At 50.1% G+C, this 15722-nt stretch overlaps 1 protein-coding gene across 1 annotated transcript in view; it reads right to left on the bottom strand.

Moving 5' to 3' along the window:
* The window catches only part of LOC144773091 (lysosome-associated membrane glycoprotein 1-like), a 214405-nt gene that overhangs the window by 127931 nt on the left and 70752 nt on the right, over positions 1–15722 (bottom strand). The window lies entirely within an intron of this gene.

The following is a 15722-nucleotide window of genomic DNA, read 5'->3' as shown; positions in this document are numbered from 1 at the left end:
GCACTTTGTTTTCCTGGCTTCTCCTTTCCTTTCAGAGAGAGGGGGGCAGGGTCGTCAGCCGCCCAGCAGGAGGTGGAGCCAGCATTGTGGAAGGCAGGCACAGCCTTATTCAGGCCCAGGTGCTATCCAATCCCACCACTCAAGATGCAGTCATTCAGCCTAGGGCTGACTCAACCAGCCTCCTGGGGGCTCCCAGCCCCAGTCACTCTCAAACCAGATAGTCAATTCACAAACAGGCCAAGGCACACAGAAAGGTCAGACAAGAGTACAGCCACTTTCTAAAAGTGCTGTTCTCAAACACAGGATTTAAAAACAACCTTTCCTAAAACATGTGTTATTAAATTCTGAGTTCAGGGATACCAGACGTGTATGTCTTATCTTGCTCTTATGGGAAGATATGCTGGTAGCCAATGTAGCCAGCATTCCCCATGATAGCCTATGGGCAAGATAGCCTTACAATAGTGAAACACGAAAATGGCTGTAATTCACTACCAGAGCATGTCACCTGCACTAGTACATGCTCTACCTTTCACATACACTGCACCCTGCCCAGGGGGGTACCTTGGGCCTTCCATAGGGGTGACTGATGTGCACAAAAAGGGAAGGGTTAGGCCTGGTCAGTGGGGACACTGACCAGGAGGACATGGCCGTTCACAGACTGCATAAATAACAGGTGATGGACAGAATAAAGCACAATGTCATACATTCACCCCAGTACAGAGATCTGGGCCTAAATCCATTGTTTTTTGCTCACCATGCCATTCCAGTTTGACCCCAGCCATATGCAATTCAGTCTTGACCCTGTGCCTCATTGGAACAGTCCAGCCCGAACTGCCAAGCCAGGTCCTCCCTGGACTGGAAACAAGCATCCAAGGACCGGTCTCGGGTTTTCAGCCCTCATCAGCCTGGATAGCTTGATTCCAGTGGCATGGAGAGCACGGGACTCACTTCTGAGCATACCCGTCCCACTCGGGGTGACAAATGCAAAAACAGTTGATGGACAGAATGCAGAACAATGTCAAACATTCACCCCAGTACAGAGATCTGCTCTCCATGCCACTGGAATCAAGCTATCCTGGCTGATGACGGCTGATAGCCAGAAACCGGTCATAGGATGCTGGATTCCGTGCCAGGGAAGACATGGCTTGGCAGTTCGGGCTGGACTGATCCCATGAGGCACAGGGTCAAGACTGATTTGCATATGACCATGTCTGAACTGGGGTGGTGTGGTGAGCAAACTAACGATGGATTAAACCCAGATCTGTGAATAGGGGTGAATGTTTTGCCATTGTGCAACATTCCGTCCATCAATTGTTGTTTTTGCAGTTCACAGACTGCACACAGGCACTGCGGTGGCAAGCCTGAGACACCATTTTAGGGCTACTCATGTGGGTGGCACAATCAGTGCTGCAGGCCTACTAGTAGCATTTAAATCACCAGCCCTGGCGCACCCAGTGCACCTTACTAGGGACTTCTTGGGGTAAAAAAGTAAAGAACCTACAACAGCGCCTTCTCTGGTCTTGCACTGAGAATATGGAACGCTCTTCCAACCGAGATCAGAACAAACCCTTCTGCTGCCTTATTTAAAAAACAAGTTAAATGGTTACTCCTAAATGACCATCTACAGCAATAGTACAGAGGCCAACTTTCATTTCCCGTGGATAATCTTTTATACCTGTGTTAATCGTTGTAATTTTGTCCCTCCATGTGCTCCAAAAGATATGTTGCTCTCCTGACACTTTACATGTCCCACACGATGGGTTGTTGCTCTTTTTTTAATGTCCTTTACAGTGTTCTATTCATGCCTCCACCTCCGTTCGCATCCGCTCCTTTGTACAGCGCTCGGATACCTGTATGGGTCATGTTCGCGCTTTATAAACTTTTCAAATAAATAAAGGTTGCAAACGAAAGCTAGCCACAACATGAGACTTTAACAAAGAAGCTGAAATGGCCGATAAGTAATCTTTAACTGTGCCCAGAGAAGAACCCTGCAGGTACAGGGAGCAAACAGATGAACATGAGAAAGAGCTGCAGAAAGGGGATTGATGTTCTTAGATGCACACCATGCCACAAATGTATTCTAGCAACAGGCGCATAGATTTGGTGGAGGGATATATTTGGTCACCGGAATGACACAAACTTCTGGAGGAAGGATGAGAGCTGCAAACTGTTGCGGCTTGATCAAAGAGGATTGAGGTCTTAGATGCACACCATGCCACAAATGTATTCCAGCAACAGGCGCATAGATTTGGTGGAGGGATATATTTGGTCGCCGGAATGAGACAAACTTCTGGAGGAAGGATGAGAGCTGCAAACTGTTGTGGGTTGATCTCCAGGCATGAAGGTGAAGGGTATGCAGGTTTGGGTGCAGGACCATCCCCTGTTGAGGAGCCAGAAGAGCCTCTTGACGGGACAGCTCGAGAGATCAGACTCTCCGTGCCCGATATAGAACCACAAGAATGACTTTGACCCAGTCGTTCCTGATTTTCTTGAACACTCTGGCCAGAAGTAGTGTTGGCAGAAATTTATACAGGAGGCTGTAGCTCAGCTCAAGACAAAAAGTGTCTCGAGTGATATCCGGCTTGGAATCTCCAGCACGCAAAATTGCAGACATTGCACATTCTTTACTGTGGTGAACAGATTTAGCCATGGCTCTCCCCACTCTTGGAAGAGCACTTAACCCATTTTCATATGGAGACGCCATTGGTGACCCGCTAGGCATCGTCAGCCGAGTTGGTTCACTTTGGCATTGAGAGCCCGCCAGGTGTTGAACCACCAGGGATGTGCCCTGGCGTTCCAGCCTAGTCCAGAGACACAGCCTCTTGATAAAGGGTCCACAACCCTACCCAGTTTGTGTCAGTACCCCATGGCACTGGCATGGTCCATGAACACCTGCACCAGCTTTCCCTTGATCTTAGGAAGAATGGCTTTCAATGCCAAACAGTTGCAACATAGAATCAAACCCTTTTTTGACCAGCTATAACTCTTTCCTCCATTCTGTGTAACCGTAATGGACAATCTACAGATGCCTGCCGACAAGGGAGATTCTTCTGTTCTAGTATTACTAGACATGTCGGCCGCATTTGATACGGTGAGCCATACAGTACGGATGGAAAGACTAAAAAACGTGGGGATAAAAGGACGAGCCTTGCAGTGGCTACAATCCTATTTAATCAGGGAGGCAACAGACTGTGACTATGGCACCGTTTGAGTCCAGTCAGTCCCCTGTAGTCCACGGAGTTCCGCAGGGGTCTGGGATAAGCCCCATCCTTTTTAATATCTACCTGCATCCTGTACTCACTTTAAGTCTTACAGAGTGGACCTGGTTAACTATGCGGACGACACCCAATTGGTGTTCTCCCTGAAAGGGAGACAGGCGGTGTCCATGGACAAGTTTCAGGAGTGTATGCTCCAGACAGTAGGCTGTTTCAGGTAAAACTCTGCAATTTAATGGTGGAAAAACAGAGGTGATATTCTGCCCGCCCACCAGCTTGCATCAACACCCAATGCTGGAGTTTAGGCTCACCCCAAAGGATGATCCCCTGGTTCCTGCGAAAACGGTGCACAACTTGGGGGTACTAGTGGATGGTAGTCTCCAAATGGAGTCTCAGGCAAATACAACTGCTAACGTTTGCTTCTCTTTGCTGCAGATGTTACGACAGATCCTCCCGCTTCTACCGAAAGGTACTCGCTCGCTTGTAGTAAGGAGCGTAATCCTTAGCAGACTGGATTACTGCAATGCCCTGTATCTGGGAGCACCGCAGTACATCTTACAGAGACTGCAGAGAGTCCAGTCCATGGCAGCAAAGCTGGCGTTGAATAGACAACGCAGGGCCTCTATGACTAGAACCTTGAGGGACATACACTGGCTGCCTGTTAAAGAGAGAATCTGTTTCAAATCTCTTTGTATTGTGTACAGAGCGGCGCATGACTTGGGTCCCATCCCACTACAGGAAAGATTTACCTGGCATAATCCGAAAAGGCAGCTCCTCTTCTCTAATGCAAACCTGATAAAGACTACCAGATTTAAGAAAACCAGGATGGGGGGCAGAGCCTTCAGCGTGGTAGCCACACGGTCTCTGGCAGGTCATTCCACAGACATCAGACAGGCCAATTCGTTGATTTGTTTCAGAAAGATTCTGAAAACGTGGTTATTTCCAAGGGCGGAAAACTAGACCTTCTACTGCCAGCTTAGGTTTGTCCATGTGCTGACTACTCTGAAGTCTAAGCGCCACGATACCCGCAGGGTGACAGTTTTTACGCTATATAAATGTACTATACAATACCAGCTTAGCTTTTGAAATATGAGAATCTTGCAACTCCTGAAAGTAGTCTTTTTGGAGGTCATCCTTATAATATATTCACTCCGAGCTGAAAAGTCCACCTCTAGTAGTACAGTACCTTCACCAGTGGTCTGCTCTTGCGACTCAGGCAAAAAGACGGGTTGTCCTGCTTGCCTTCACTTTAGTCTTACATTCAACTCAATACCTTGGACTGTAATGAGCACAATAGTTTCAACCTCATGGCCTTCATTTCAGAGACCAAAGGGATCCAGAGGACACTCAATTTTGTGCTAACTGAATAGGATTCCAACAAATCAATGTGTTACACAAGACAAATGATGGCGTTTACTGTACAATCTCTAAATGTTCAATTGCTCGTACGCATTTACTTAGTCTCCAAGCTTGCAACTCTCACATCAATTCCACAAACCAATTTCTCACTATGCAGATGAGCCCTCTAATTTGCCTTTCATTGTGGATAGTTTTTTCCTTTGGATGCTCGTTCAACGGCATGCACGTTTTAGTAGTTATGTTATGTTATACTGGGGTTTTATATAGCGCACGGCTACTCAAGGAGTGTCCCGGCGCTTTGTTTTGCACACCGATCTCACAACATAACAGGAGGAAAACAGGAGGATAACAGATAAAAAACAGAAAGAAAACCAACAGAGCCCAGGAAAAACTAAGAAGTAAAAAGCCAGGTTTTGAGCCCCTTCCTAAAAGCCAACAAGTTTGAAATGCTGCGCAGGGCCACTGGCAGCTTATTCCACAACTGGGGCGCCAGTAGTCTAAAAGAGCGGCCTCCAATGCGTGCCCTCTTCACACGAGGCACTGCAACAAGGAACAAGGATTCTGACCTCAGCGACCTGGCTGGGTGGTAGAAGGTCAGTCTTTTTTGGAGGTATTTCGCACCGGAGGCGTGCAGAGCTTTGTGCGCCAGAGTCAAGGTCTTAAAAATTATCCGCTTCTGGACAGGAAGCCAGTGCAGTGCCTCCAGGAGACCCGAGGCTCTAGCACGGCGAGATAGTCCAAAGATGGCCCGAGCTGCTGAATTCTGGACCACCTGTAACCGTTGAAGCAGATATTCTGGCAGGCCGAGATAGAGAGCGTTAGAATAGTCAATTCTCGAGCCAATTATCGCCTGCACTGTAATCTTCCTGTGTTCCTCCGATAACAAAGGGAGAAACTTACGCAACATCCGGAGCAAGCCAAAACAGGTGCCCGTGAGGCCAATTATCTGTGAGCGCAGTGTGAGGCCGTTGTCAATCTTAATCCCAAGGTTTTTTGCCACCTGGGATGAACTTGCTGGTGGAAACATGTTCTCAGGCCACCACACTTTCCAGTCCGGATCCGAACTGCATCCGAAAAAGAGGACCTCGGATTTATCCGAGTTGCACTTGAGGCTGTTATGTTGGAACCACTGAAATACAGCCTCAAGGCAACCCTGGATCCTACCTCCATCGAAATCCGCACCCCTCTCACAGGTGAAGAGGAGCTGGGTGTCATCGGCGTAGGAGACGATCTGAGCCCCGAAAGACTCCGCCAGAGCCGCCAGAGGGGTCATAAAGATGTTAAATAGAGTTGGGCTCAATACTGAGCCCTGAGGAACTCCGACACCCAGTGGCGACATCTCGGCGGAGCAGGTGGAGGCCCAGACCGTTTGTCGACGGCCTGCCATGAATGACCGGAACCACTGGAGCACCGTCCCCCTGAGACCAATCTCTGAGAGTCTTGCAAGGAGACCCTCATGGGGGACGGTGTCAAAGGCCGCCGACAAATCTAACATCACCAGCATCGCCCTGCCACCCGAATCCAGCACCTCCTTAATCGCCTCCGAAACTTCCAGGAGAGCAGTCTCGGTGCTAAGATTGATGCGGAAACCCGATTGAGTAGGGTGCAGTAGATCATGGGACTCCAGATAATCGGCAAGCACCTTGTGCACATGCTTTTCAATGATCTTCGCGAAAGCAGGCAAGAGCGAAATAGGCCTGTAATTCGCCAACACCTCTGCATCCAAACCGGGCTTTTTGAGCAGGGGGATAATCATTGCCTGCTTCCAAGACTGGGGAACCACACCCTGTGCAAGAGAACAGTTCAGCAGAGGGTTCAGATATGGGTTAATGATAACTGCCATTTTTGCCAAAAACTTGGCAGGGCAGGCGTCCCGGGGAGAACCTGATTTAAGACAAGCCATCAGATCGAATGAGGCGGTCATAGAGAGGGGAGGGAAAGCTGTGAGGGCCACACCTACACTGGGCGAGGTAACAGCGACATTTTCCGCCCAGCAGGGCGCCTCCGGTTCCTGCACAGGGAAAGAGTCTTGGATCAATTGGATCTTAGAGGTAAAAAAATCCGCGATCGCTCTGACCCAAGGCGCAGGAGGGGGAGTCTGCGTCGGTGCAGCGCGTGAAGTCGTAAACTCCCGCACAATAGCAAAGAGCTCCTTACAGGAATTGGAGGCAGCTTCGATTTCTCACGAAATAAGCCTTCTTCTCAGAAAGGATATCACGATGGTAAGCTTTCGCCAAGGACCTGTAAGCAAGTTTCGCTGTCGGGTCGTATTTCACGCGCCATGCTCTTTCCGCTACCTTGCATTGTCGACGTCAAGCCGCCAACGCTTCCGTAAACCATGGGGCGGATGTACCTTTGTCAAGTTGGCGCGGAGGCCTCAAAGGAGCAAGATCATTTAACCTCTCTAAGAGCCAGGTCTGTAATCGCCCAACATCCTCATCTAAATCCCCCGTCAGAACATAGGGATGGTCCGCACAAGACTGTGCCAGTACTTCCGGAGTGACCCGGTGAAGTGCCCTAAATCCCTGGGAGGCTTGCCGGGGGGCACCGGAGGGCTTCCTGACTTCATAAAGAAAAAATTTAACCAGCCTGTGATCAGACCAAAGCACCTGAATAGGAGCAAGCATCTCTATAGGGGTCGTAGAGAAAGTCAGGTCCAGGGTGTGTCCCTTCTCATGGGTCGGCCCAACGTGATAGGGCACCAGGCCCAGAGGGGCTGTGACATCCAGCATTTTAATTGCGTCAGCATCCGTTTCAACGTCCATATGGACATTAAAGTCCCCGGCGACTATACAATGCTCTGATGTAAGTAACAGAGATGAGGTTACCGACTGGAACTCTTCGAAAAAAGAGCCTGTGGGCCCTGGAGGTCGATAAACGAGGAGGCCTTTCACAGATTGGTGTGGTGAAAGAACAATAGAAAAGGCGAGGGATTCACAATCCTTAATCGCATCAGAGGGAATGATGATGCAGGTGGCACTTTTGTTTACAATCAATGCCACCCCGCCTCCGCGCCCCTTCAGTCTATCCTGCCTGAAGATGTTATAATCAGGCGGGATAGCTGTGGCAATATCTGGGTTGGATGACTCGCCGAGCCATGTCTCGGTGAGCATCAGAAACAATGGTTTCTCTGACTCCAACAGATCAAAGATATCCAGAGCATGCCGGCCGAGAGATCTAGTATTAAGCAGTAGGCCCAGATGTTTGGCGCTGACTGCCGCCTTCTGCGGTGCGCCGGCCAGATGTTTCTGCGGGCGCCAACCGCACTCAGGGCAGCAACTCTTACCCTTGTGGCGTGCAGGGAATACCGTACGACAGGAGCCATTAGTCTGTTGCCAAGAGCGAAGCTCCAAGCCCGAGTAATGGAGCATGATGCACACACATACGAACAGAGTGCACACGAAAGGCCAGTCCTGCCCGTCGCCTCGGAAGCCTCCGGAACGCAGACGGGCGCAGACGGGCGCAGACGGGCGCAGACGGGCAGGACTCTGGCACGACTCCGGCACAGAGAAGGCACGACTGCTGCGCGATACCGCTGCGCTCCCAAGTGAGCTTTAAGTAGTGTTGTCGGAGGGATTCCCCAGGAGTAAGATATGCCAAGTCTGGGTCTACTGGTTCATTTGCTCCTTTACCATGATTATTTGGGGCAATTTATTTTCTGTGGGTGGTGTTATGATGAAGGGTTTTCAAGTCCGAATAAAACACTGGTGGGCTTCTATTATCTAATCTCTTCAGCGGCGTATAATGCGTAAGGCTGGTCACCTAATATTCTTTAAGAACTGCAATTGTACACCAACGAAGGCTTTGTGTGATAATCTCGGCCCACACAAAAATGTCAGGTACTCAGACTTCCTCCACTACCACACCCAGCTACACGTTCGAGACCTAAAACTCACTACACAGGTATGCTGCAAGGACAATCGAATCCATTAAAAGGGATCTCACTCCTGCAACACCCGCGAGATAGGTTCTTCTTGGGCATCTTGATCTCTGTGCCAGAAGACAGAGGTCACTGCTGTCATGAGCCCCCTACCTTTGCCCCACTGTGCACTCTGCAATTGGTCACAAGGGAGCTATCCACACACTGATCCTTACAGCTTAGCAGTCCAAGCCTACTATGGCCCCCGTTTAACAAGGAAAGATAGAAAGATTACAAGACACCAACATCCCTAACGGTCCCAGCACATCGTAGTTCCCTCATTTTCCCAGGGATTCTGGTACAGCCCAAGTGAACATCTTCTGCCAAGATGGGTAAAGCTAGTCCTAATGTTTAAAAAAAGTTAACTGAAAAGAATTAAAAGATCAGGCCCCAAATCTTCTGAAATTTACATTTTGACCTCTTCAGTTACTAATCTTAACCACACAAATCGATTTAGTGAGTGAAAAGTACCCTGCTGCTAGCAACACAGATGCAAACCTCAACTGTCTGCCTCTGTGCTCACAATATCCCTGGCTCAAAGAATTACTGCCAAACACAATCATGACATTTATTCTTGTTGCCAGCGCTACAGCCATCAGTATCAAATTGCATCAACACAAGAGTTGGCACTCCTTGTTCTCAGTGGTCTCTCCAGGACCCATGAGGCTTGTAGGTTGACTAGAGTGAGAAATGAATATGCTACTTACCAGTATGCATCTGTTCTTGGCATGTAGGGCTGCTAACATTCATATCTTAGCATTAGATCGCCGCCTAGTGTTGGGTCCGGATGATCGCACATTGTTGTCCTGGAAGAGTCTTCGAAGTATCCTGAGATAGGTGGCTCCTCCCCTGGACTACAGTGCGCATGGGCATCGGCTCCATCCCCAGATTGTTTTTCGCCATTGTGGCAGAAGATGGAGTGAAAAGTGTAAAGGATGTCCATGCTAATGACTGAATACAATAGTATATCTGCAGCTGCAACAGGCACCGGGGAGGAGGGTGGGCGATATGAATGTTAGCAGCCCTACATGCCAAGAACAGATGCATACTGGTAAGTAGCATATTCAGTTCGAGGCATGTGGGCTGCTAAATTCATATCTTAGCATAGAATACATAGCAGTCCCTCCATCAGCGGCGGTTGCCCGTGCCAGCTGCAGAAACCTGAAAGAGTGTCTTGAGAACAGCCTGTCCTACAGCAGCTTGCTGCTTGGAATGCACATCAACACAGTAGTGTTTTGTAAAGGTATGTGGTGTAACCCACGTGGCTGCTCTGCAAATGTCCTCTAAAGGAATGTTCCCTAGGAAAGCCATGGATGCCCCCAATTTGCGTGTGGAGTGCGCCCTTGGGGGTATCGTTAGAGTGCGCTTGGCCTTTTGATAACATATTTGGATGCACTTAATCCACCTGGCTATTCCTGCTTTGGAAATAGGGTTGCCTTTGTGTTGTGGTGCGAAGGCAACAAAAAGTTGTTTTGCTTTTCTAAAGGGTTGTGTCCTGTCTATGTAGTACATCAACGCCCTCCGTACATCTAAGGTATGGAGCATTCTTTCCGCCACCGTTTGTGGGTTTTGAAAGAATGCCGGCAAGTCAATAGTTTGGTTGAGATGAAACTGTGACACCACCTTCGGAAGGAATTTGGGGTTAGTGCGTAGCACCACCCTATTTGCATGAATCTGAATGAAAGGCTCTTGGATTGTGAGCGCTTGTAGCTCACTAACACGCCTCAGTGACGTAATAGCTATCAGGAAAGCTACTTTCCACGTTAGGAACTGTAGTTCACACGAGTGCAGTGGCTCAAAAGGTGGTCCCATCAGTCTGGTGAGGACCACATTGAGGTTCCACACCGGAGCTGGTGGTGTTCTTGGGGGAATGACTCGTTTCAGACCTTCAAGGAAAGCTTTAATGGCAGGGACTCTGAAGACAGAGAGGTGCTGCCTGTTCTGAAGATAAGCCGCTATGGCGGATAGATGTATCCGAATGGAAGTGTACGCTAGATTGCACTTGTAAAGATGCAACAGATAGCAAATGATGTTAGGGATAGATGCATCTAGCGGGTTGATGTTATTGGCTGTACAGTAAATAACAAAACGCTTCCATTTCGCAGCATAGCATGCTCTGGTTGTTTGCTTCCTTGCCTCCTTGATGATGTTCATGCATTCTGGAGGTAGGTTAAGGTATCAACTCTAGGACTTCAGGAGCCAGATCGCCAGGTTGAGCTGTTGCGGATCTGGATGCTGAATTTCTCCATGGTTCTGCGTCAAAAGTCTGGGCGTGAGGCGCAGTCTTTGATGCGGCACCACTGAGTTCGAGGAACGTGGTGTACCATGCTTGGCGCGCCCACGTTGGAGCAACTAGGATGAGAGTCATCGCGTGTTGCCTTAGCTTTCTTGCCACCAGCGGTATCAGAGGGGCTGGCGGAAAAGCGTACGCAAATTTGCCTGACCAGTTCATCCATATCGCATTCCCCTGCGCCTGTGGGTGAGGGAACCTGGCGGCAAAGTGTTGGCATTTTGCGTTTTCTTTTGTGGCAAACAGGTCTATCTCTGGATGACCCCACTGCTGGAAGTAGGGGCGGAGTACAGATGGGTGTAACTCCCACTCGTGCATTTGATGGCTGCATCCGCTGAGCAGATCCGCCATCTGATTGTCCTTTCCCGGGAGGTGTTCTGCCATGAGGAAAATGTTCCTCTGAATGGCCCACTTCCACATGCTCTGAGCCAGATGAGACAGCTGTGGCGAGTGAGTGCCTCCCTGCTTTTGAATGTAGTACATCGCGGTCATGTTGTCCGTCCGGACTAACACTACCTTGTTGCACAGATGTACAATGAAGGACTTGATCGCCATGAAGATTGCCATCAGTTCCAGATAGTTGATGTGCATCTTCTGTTGCTGCGTTGTCCATAGTCCCTGCACTGTGTAAGTGAGCAGATGAGCTCCCCATCCCTGGAGAGATGCGTCCGTTGTCAGGATAATCTGTGGCACTGGCTCCTGGAACAGTCGGCCCTTGCAAAGGTTGTGTGGAGTCCACCAATGCAGAGAGTCGTATGCCCGACTGGTAACCAACACTAGGTCTGTTAAATGTCCCTGAGCCTGTGTCCACTGATTTGCTAAGCACTCCTGGAGCGGGCGCATATGTAACCGTGCGTGAGGGACTATGAAGATGCAGGAGGCCATCATGCCTATCAACTGCATGAACACCCTCGCTGGAAGCGAGTGTTGTGGTCTGAACTTCTGGATCATAGACTGCATGCTGTCTATCCTGACTTGGTTTGGTTGAGCCATGGCCGTCAGGGTATTGATCGTCGCACCTAGAAACTGCCGTACATGTGACGGCTGAAGATGCGACTTCGGGTAGTTCAACGAGAAACCTAGATTGTGTAGGAGGTGAATAGTGGTCAACATGTCTGCGGCGCACTGCTGTTCCGACTTGGCTTGAACGAGCCAGTCGTCCAGGTAGGGGTAGACATGGATGTTCTGCCTCCTGAGGTGCGCGGCCACTGTCGCCAGACACTTGGTAAACACCCTTGGGGCTGTGGTGACACCGAAGGGTAGGACCTTGAACTGGTAATGCTTGCCTTGGATAGTGAACCTGAGGTATTTCCTGTGGGACGGGTGTAGTAGAATGTGGAAATAAGCATCCTTGAGATCTAAGGTTGCTAAGAAGTCCCCTTGGTTTAACAAGGGAAGAATCTGTTGCAGTGTAAGCATATGGAAATGTTCCGATAGTATGTACAGGTTGAGGGGACGTAGATCTAGAATGGGTCTGAGAGATCCGTCCTTCTTTGGAATAAGGAAGTACAGGGAATATACTCCTGTGCCTTCCTCTCCCACCGGCACGAGCTCGATTGCGCCTTTGTGCAGCATCGTCACTACCTCCTGCTGCAATAAGTGCAAGTGCTCTGCGGACATAGGCCTTTGCCTTGGTGGAATGTTGGGTGGAGTGGATTTTAACTCTAGGCAATAACCATACTGGATTAGTTGTCGCACCCACCTGTCTGTGGTGATGTTTCTCCAGACGGGCAGGAACCGCTGAAGTCTCCCCCCGACAGGTGTTAAGTGGTCGGGGGGCAGTGACAGAGAGTCACTGTTTGCTTGGGGTAGAGGAGCGGGAGTTGTTGTTTCCTCTGCCGCGACCTCTGTTGCTGTTAGTTCTGTAACCTCCCTTGTTTTGTTTTGTGAACGAGGATTGTGCCCCACCTCTGGAGAATTGCGATTGTTGACCCATTTGTCCTCTGGTGACTCCACGTGCACCTGAGCGACGAAAATTATTGCCACGAAACTGTTGAGATTGTAGGGCCCCCATGGACTTAGCAGTTTCTGTGTCTTTCTTTATCTTTTCGAGGGTGGTGTCAACATCTGGACCAAACAGTCTATCAGGATTGACTGGCTGATTAAGTATGGTTGTCTGGATATCAGGTTTAAACCCTGATATGCGGAGCCAAGCCTGTTGTCTCAGCAGGACGCTAGTGTTGATCGCCCTAGCTGCTGTGTCTGCGGCGTCAAGTGCACACTTGATGGCTGCGTTGGAGATCAGTTTGCCTTCCTCTATAAGCAGTTTGGTGCCCTCTTGAAACTTTGGAGGCAGGTGTTGTACAATCTGCTCTAGGGTGTCATAATGCGCCCTATCGTAACGTGCTAAGAGTGCCTGTGTATTTGCGATACGCCAAAAGTTGGCAGCTTGTGCAGCTACTCTTTTGCCCCCTGCCTCTAGCACCTTGGACTCCTTGTCTGGGGGAGGAGCTTCACCTGTCGTCTGGGAGTTGGCCCGTTTTCTGGCATTTGCGACCACAAGAGAGTCCAGTGGCAACTGTCCCCGAATGTATGCAGGGTCTGCAGGTGCTGGTCTGTACTTTTTCTCTATCCGTGGATTGACCACTCTCGCTCTGGTAGGTTCTTTAAAGATGTCAGCTGCATGCTTGAGGACTCCCTTGAGCATAGGCAGTGTTTTTACAGTTCTTTCAGAGACTGAAAAAGTGTCAAAGAGAAAGTCTTCTTCCACTGGGTCAGCATGCATGTCCACATCATGATTAGCAGCTGCCCTTTCAATGAGTGCATGAAAACCTGCAGAATCCTCTGTTGGTGATGCTCGTGCACTGAAAGGCTGTGGGTCTTGCCCCACACTTTGGGCGCCCTGGTCACCAATGTCATCATATGAATCTGGCTGTGCATCTGGTTCATTGATGGGGAAGGTGTATTGGTCATCTTCATCATATCCCTCACCCTCAGAGTGTTCTGGTGAGGGAGTAGGGTTTCTTCTTGGAGGAGGCTGTATAGGTTCTATGAGGCTAGAAGCGTCCTGAGGGAACCTTTTCTTCTTTAGTGGGATGACATAGGAGTCCACAGGCTCTGAAGTGATCTTCCTCTTGTATAGGGTTAATCTGCCTGTGTTGGCGTCGATGAAGTGCTCAGAAGCGTCCTCTGATTCGAGTACTCGACTTGAAGGCACCCCTGCCGTCGAAGAATCCGACTTCTTTGGCGTCGATTTCGTAGAAAATGCCTTCGGAGCCTCCTTTGGCGGCAGAAGGAAGAGAAGCTTACTCTTAGGCTTTGCCGTAGGGTCCTTCGGCGTCTGAGGCGATGGCACCGGAGCCGACGTAGCAGCGTCCTTTTCCCTGATTCTCTGTAGCGAAGCGGCGATGAGGGACGCTTCACCTACAGTGGCTTTTGGCGCTGACGAGGATGTCTTGACCTTCCCCTTGGATCCGACTTTATGGTGGCTCTTTTGAGTCTCGGACGCTGATGCAGTTGCCGCCGACCCAGAGTCCTTGGAGCGATGCGCAGATGTGCCAGCCTTCGATCCGTGTGCTTGTGTCGGCTCCGTTTCCACTACGCGACCGACTAACGGAGTCCCAGTCGGAACCGGAGCCTTGCCGCTGGCCTTGGCGTGCTTGGACGGTGTCGCAGCGGTTGATCCGTGCCGACCACCCTTATTAGAGGATCCCTCCTCTGGCACCGATTTTGACCCTGTGGAATCGACAGATTTCTTCGACTTCTGTTGCCCGGAGGCCGACTGAGTCGATGCGGCAGCGGGCGCAGTAGTTTTCTGTGTCTCGGCCGCCATTTTAGGGACGCTCTAGTCCACAAGTTTCGGTTTCGTTTTCGGGTCGGCCATTTTAGGGGTAGACGATACCGTAGGTTTCGGTTTCGGTTTCGATCCGGCCTGCCCAGCAAGTATGTCCGTGGCCGGGCCTGAAGGCGGGGCCGTGGCTTGCGGTACGGGGTCTTGGGTAAGGCCAACTGGCGATCCCGTGACCCGATCGTGATCTTCGAAACCTTCGGGGCATAGCTCGTCCCCTGAGCTGTCTGCTGCGGCCCCATAAATCTCTTCGACGTCCCCTACCTCGTCGACGTATTCAAGGCCTTGACCCACGACTCCGTCGTCGTCTACCGGATCCGCCTCGACCTCCGTTTCGGGTGGGGATATTTGGAGATGATGACCCTGTTCATCTTCTCCTTGGTCGCCGAAGATGTTTTCTGGATCCGGGGCCGCTTGTCTGGCCTCCAGGCGCACCGCGCGCCGAAGCTTGAGAGTCTTTTTCGACCTGAATTGTGCACAGGCCTTGCACTTGCCGTCGTCATGGTCCGGTGAAAGGCATTTGTTACAGACCGGGTGCAGGTCTATATGTGGGTACTTAGACCCACAGAGCGGACAGTACTTAAACGGGCTCCGCTCCATGTTGAAAAGTTGCGGTCGTGTCGCGATGAGAAGGCCTCGATGTCCGAAGAGTGAAAAAACTCCGCTGAATCCGACTCCTAGAGACGGAAGAACTCGAGACCGTGCGCAAACAATACCGACGCTATGAATACAAGGCCTTTTGGCCTTAAAAGGTTAGTTTTACTCGGTTCCGACAGAGAGAAGTCGAGACCGCATCCGAACCCAATGGCGGAAAAAAACAATCTGGGGATGGAGCCGATGACCATGCGCACTGTAGTCCAGGGGAGGAGCCACCTATCTCAGGATACTTCGAAGACTCTTCCAGGACAACAATGTGCGATCATCCGGACCCAACACTAGGCGGCGATCTAATGCTAAGATATGAATTTAGCAGCCCACATGCCTCGAACACTGATTTTGAATCCCTGTGCATGTTTGACAAACTCACTCCATATCTTAGACACATTCCCCACAGTTCTTCCCACAAGTATGCTCCAATCCACCACTAATACCAGAGCACAGTTTTAATGCATAACAGACATCAAATCAGAGGTAATTGCTATGTGTAGCAGA

The sequence above is a fragment of the Lissotriton helveticus genome, chromosome 8, assembly GCF_964261635.1.
Source record: "Lissotriton helveticus chromosome 8, aLisHel1.1, whole genome shotgun sequence".
Taxonomy (NCBI): Eukaryota; Metazoa; Chordata; class Amphibia; order Caudata; family Salamandridae; genus Lissotriton; species Lissotriton helveticus.
The sequence above is the reverse complement of the archived record's forward strand: the minus strand, read 5'-3'. Positions and strand labels throughout refer to the sequence as shown.